We start from the raw sequence: 5,513 nt of genomic DNA, 5'->3' as shown, positions 1-5,513 counted from the left end.
ATTACCAAGGTTATGTGCTCTTAGGAGACACTGGATTAGGAACAAGGCGCCTGAACCAGACCCTTTCTGCTCTCTCAGAGAACGGTCACAACCTCCAGACAATCTGGCAACTCCACATGAATTTCAAGTATTCAAGGAACTAAGTTGAGATGAAGGCCACCTCTTTAGTGTTTTGTCACTCAGACCTTGATATTTTGATATATTTTTTTCATAGATGCTTGCTGACTATTTTTATTTATTATTTTTTAGATTATCTTTATTGATCATGTTATTACTGTTGTCCTGATTTTTCCCCTCTGTCCCCCCTCCACCCAGCACTGCTCACTCCCTCAGGCAATCCCCACACCAATGTTCATGTCCATGGGTCATGTATATAAGTTCTCTGGCTACTCCATTTACTATTCTTAATGTTGTCCTGTTTTGTACCTACCAGTTACACTTCTTGATCCCTGCATCTTTTCCCCCAGTCTCCCCCTTCCCCTCCCCCCTGATAACCCTTCATATGATCTCCATATCTATGTTTCTGTTCCTGTTCTAGTTGTTTGCTTAGTTTGCTTTGTTTTTTAGATTCATTTGCTGATTATTGTGTTTACTGTCATTTTACTATTCATATTTTTTCTATATTCTAGACATATAAAACATTTTTTGTATATTTCTATACTTTATAGTTTTATTTATTAGTGGACTCCCCATTCAATTAATTTGTAGATCATTTTGTAAAGCAAGTTGGTAAATATATCAAAAGTCTTAAATTGTTCCTAGCTTTCCTCCCAATAAATCCATACCTGGAAATCTTTCCTAAACAAAGCATCCTAAATGTCTAAAACATTACTACAACATTAAAGTATTGAGAAGGACCTAAATGTCCAATGGGCTGATTAAATAAAGCATGATTATATTTACAAAGGGTTTTTAATAATAATGGCAAATGTTTATAATTCTATTAACTGAAAAAACAGATAAAATTATATTCTTTATATAATCACAGTATACAGAGTACTAGCACAGTCCTGGCACATGGTATGCATTTGTTAAATGAATAAATGAATGAATCACCACCATATTAAAAAGAAAAGACTCTTGCATAGAAAAAGAGGCTAAAACAATATTTATATATTAATATGGTTTACCTCAACAATGGAACTGGCATGAAATGTTTTCTGTATTTAAAAAATTATTATTATTAACACAACATTTTCAGAACAGGAAAAATAAAATTTATTTTGTACAGGAAATGTGTTCAGGAGTATTTCTGGAGAGTTTAACAAGAAAAACTGAACTGTATATTTAGGCTTCTATTGTTTGATAACTTTTTAAAAATATGGTATATAAGGCTAAACACTTTCACCTAAAACAGTATTTCAGATCTGAGTGGCAAAATGCCATGCATGAAAATAAAATATTAATTATAATCAAAGCTGCCCATTGGTACCTAATCTATATCAGGTGCCAAGACAATATTTCATATCATCGTGGAGTGGGTCTCAGCCTAATGATAGTGCAAACACCTGACCCCCCCAGTCCCATACTGCTTGAGGCAACCCCCATCATACATTTCCCCGGCCAGAGCCAATGCTGTGGCTGGACCAGCCCTTGTGGTTCTTATTGTGATTGCAACAGGCACCTCAGCAAAAACCAAAAACCATAACGGAACTTTGAAGAACAAGATTCATTTCTTGCAGGTCCTGGAGGACACATGGCATGACCGAGGACCACAGAGCAAGGTCACGGGCAGGAGGGAATGTGGCCTTGGGGCTCTGTCTTTTTTTAGGGTCTGAGAAGGGGTTGTCTCGAGCTCCAAGGGTTCACTCTTTATTGGTAAATTTCAAGCATAAGAGCCAGACTTAGGGTGCAGGAAGGGACAAGCTGGGTCACTCAAGTGGCCAGTTATCTATGTTGCCTAGGGGTTTTTAAAAGGAGAACTTCGGCCCTGGCCAGGTGGCTCAGTTAGTTGGAGCATCGTCCCATACACCAAAAGGGTGCGGGTTTGATCCCCAGTTAGGGCACATGCCTGGGTTGTGGATTCGATCCCCGGTTGGGGCATGTCTGGGAGGCGACCAACCGATGTTTCTCTCTCTCTCTCTCTCCCCTTTCCTCTCTCTCTAAAATCAATGAATATATCCTCAAGTAAGGATAAATAAAGAAATAAAAGGAGAATTTCATGACTGGGGACAACCTGGTTTCTTATCCAGCTGCTTTGCTGGAGGCTGAGTCATACAGCTGACAATACGTTCATTCAAGGGGCGTGTCTTCAAGACAAATGCCTGGGCAAGCTGAAGGTCATTGTTGGGCACATACATTACAACCATTTAACCTAATTTACCTTTTATTTTATTCACTCATTTAATACATTTTTTGAGCACCTACTAAATACCAGACACTGTTTTAAACAGTCATAGAAGGATGAATAGCAAGTGTTTTATCATGAAGAAAACTATAAGGAGACTTGACTTTAATCAAATAAGGACAGTGGTGTCAGGGGGGCTGACAGACATTTGTGGGGGCACAAAAGAAGGGTGATCACATCCAGGTCAGAAGTGAGGGTCACCAGAAGGGCTACGGGTTGAACTGAAACTATAAGATTAGAGCAAAGGTCCCTGTTGCCTAGACGAACAGGCTGGAGAGAGGAAGACAAGTCTGGGACACAGGTCAGGGCTACAAGGGGAATGGCCTTTTCCTTCAGAAACCACTGATCAGGAAATTAGCTTTCTCCAGCTTCCTGAAGTCTCCCAATACAGACACTCTAGATACTTTTTATTTTCTAATATGTGCATATATATGTTTTTTTTTTTTGATTTATTTGTTGTTTTTCTATTATAGTTGTCCCACTTTCCCTCCATGGCTCCCCCCACCCACCCCTTCTCCCACAGTTAATTGTATATATATGTCATTGTATTGCATATGTCATTTTACCAAAAACATACTTTTTCACAAACCATGCTTCTCTCCTAGTAATTCTCTAAACTTCAGTGCATATTATCAAATGGTTACATGCTGTAAGAATTTTTTTTTTTTAAGAATAAAAATAGCCCATAGACCCCTGCTTTTGTAATGACAGAAAACCAGGACTTTAGATCTTGCTGATAGGCTGCTAAATATTTAATCCAAATCGTTTCCTTAAATTAAGGTGCTAGGAGAGAAAAGAGTACAATATAAATGTTTCTGCAGATTCTGTCAAAACTTGAGAGTACAGTTGTAACTTCTTGAGACACAAACTTATATTGACTGCTAAATATATCTAGCATCGATCACTGATTCAACCTTATATATTTATTAATAATGACAATGATACTAATATTTTTTGAGAACCATCTGAATTTCAGGTACTCTTTAAAATTCGTTATGCAGATTACCTCCATTAACCATTACAGCAACCATGCAAGGCAGAAAAAAATTTAAATCCCAGAAACATTTTTTTACTCCTCATTTTACCAATGGCTAATTGTGAAAACTCCATTTGTGCTATTTTCATTAGCCATTTCATGCCTCCAGAAAACAAAATCAGACATACTGGAATGGATGAAGCAGTTTCTAAAGAAGTGATTTAGTTGCAAGTTGGTTCAGATCTTCTGTTTAAACATCATAGATTCTCCTCAAATTATCAGATTCCCCTAACTCTTAGTTAAGCACTTACACATGGCAAATATAACATACACAAGGCTTGGGACAAATTAATTGCTTCTTTATATATTTGGAAAACATTCTGCCGCCAAAGGTGCTATAATAAAAATATTTTACAGTGATCCATCTTAAAAGAATGTGGTCCTAAGGACGTGATTTCGACACAAATAACTAAGGGGACTAAGAGGGATAAGGCATTCCCGAAGGGTCCTCACCACTCCTTTTTGCGCCAGCTTTACCTGGGTCCCATCCAGTTACTAACTCTGGGCTGTTCTCAGGAACTTCCATGTACACTGAGCTCAGAGAGCTCCTTCTCTCTATTAACTTGATCATAATGGTTTCCAGGATTAATAAACAAACTCAGAGTTTGATAAAGGAAGCAGTTGTCGCTAGTAAGTCATAATGCCCACAACTTTGCCGTCTACATGTAGGCTGGGGCGAAAGTAGGTTTACAGTTGTGAGTATATGAAAGACAAAGCTTATTCTTGTATTATTTTGTATTAATTATTGTTCCATATGAACCACTGTAAACCTACTTTTGCCCCACCCTGTACATAATGGTATTCAAGACAAGTATTTCTATGAGATGGGTTTTAATAGTCCTTACAGAATAGAATTTTTAAGAAATAGAATCCCCTTTTCTATAAAGTATTACAAACTCTTGAGAACTCCTTTAGTTTTTCTTGCAGGTAGGTTTTTAAAAAAAATAGCACAGCTCTAAGGGTGCTTAAGGGTGTGTGATGTTCCAGCTATTTAAGAGTTTCAGACGTGTCCGAATAAACTTCAGCAATCCCAAATCTGATGCCCGAGCCAAGAGAGAGCTTCATGAAACCCAATTCAGAGGGAAGAAATTCAAACTCTACTTTGCACAGGTTCAGACTCCAGAGACAGATGGAGACAAACTGCATTTGGCTCCATCGCAGACGGCCAAACAGTTTTCCGTCTCTCCCCCTGCATCTCCTCCTGTTGGCTGGCAGCCCATCAGTGATGCCACCCCAGTCCTCAGCTACGACCTCCTCTATGCCATGGCCGAACTAGGAACAGGAGGAAAAACCTCGAGGCCCAGAGAAGGGGAGAAGTGACTTGCCAGTGACAGGTCTTCCAAGGCAGGGCTCTCCCTGCTTCACTGTCTGTAAAGGAGGCCCAGGCCAAGTCGGACTTTCTGACCAGCCGAGCCCAGGGGTGTCTCATCCACTCACTTGGAGGTGGTAACTTCAGATCATCTTTTATCCAGAATGGGAAAGAAAATTTACATGTCATTCATGTTCACAAAGCTTGATGCAAAGACAAGATAAGGGCAAGTCTCAGACACCTCACGGCTCATGGAGCTGAGTCCGCATGTTGGGGGCACATCGAGGGACCAGGGTGACCTGGGACTGACGGAGGCAGAAGGGACAGATGGAGTTGAAATTCAGCCTCAGACAAGATGTCCCCTGAGCCTGGCACAGAGGAGGGAGGAGGGAGAGTAAAATGGTCTTAAAGAGAAAAATAAGGGTTGTTTTAGAGTCGTGACTAACTTGTCAACAGTGATAAAAATGCATTGATTGTGCTGCTAAAAAAAAAAAAAAAAAAAAAAAGCAAGAGCAAGCTCTTTAACAAACAGATGGAAATTTGAGGCCCAGGATTTCAGGAGTCGGGCTGCTGTGGAATAAACAACTGACCAAATTTATTGACTCTCTTCACAGAGTAGTAAGTGACAGAGGAGAAACGGCATCTGTGACTCTCAGAACGACGTCCCTCTGTGACACCACAGCAACTACGAGGCAGCCGATGGGAAGGGGTGAGGAGGCTGTAGACTTAGGCATGGGAAGAACTTCAAAACAGCCAACCGTTCAGAATCAGAAACTCTATTGGATGAGCAGGTGATCTTGTTTGTTTGCTTGTTTTTCTCT

The 5,513-nt window shown here is 39.8% G+C and overlaps 1 pseudogene; it reads left to right on the top strand.

Annotated features, from left to right (window-relative positions):
- Positions 1 to 4,361: 4,361 nt before the first annotated feature.
- Positions 4,362 to 4,703, top strand: LOC149996532 (calcipressin-2 pseudogene; annotated as a pseudogene).
- Positions 4,704 to 5,513: the final 810 nt, after the last annotated feature.

Source organism: Furipterus horrens, unplaced genomic scaffold, assembly GCF_987537825.1.
Source record: "Furipterus horrens unplaced genomic scaffold, mFurHor1.1.pri manual_scaffold_12, whole genome shotgun sequence".
NCBI lineage: Eukaryota > Metazoa > Chordata > Mammalia > Chiroptera > Furipteridae > Furipterus > Furipterus horrens.
Note: the sequence above shows the minus strand (reverse complement) of the source record. Positions and strands in the feature narration are given on the sequence as shown.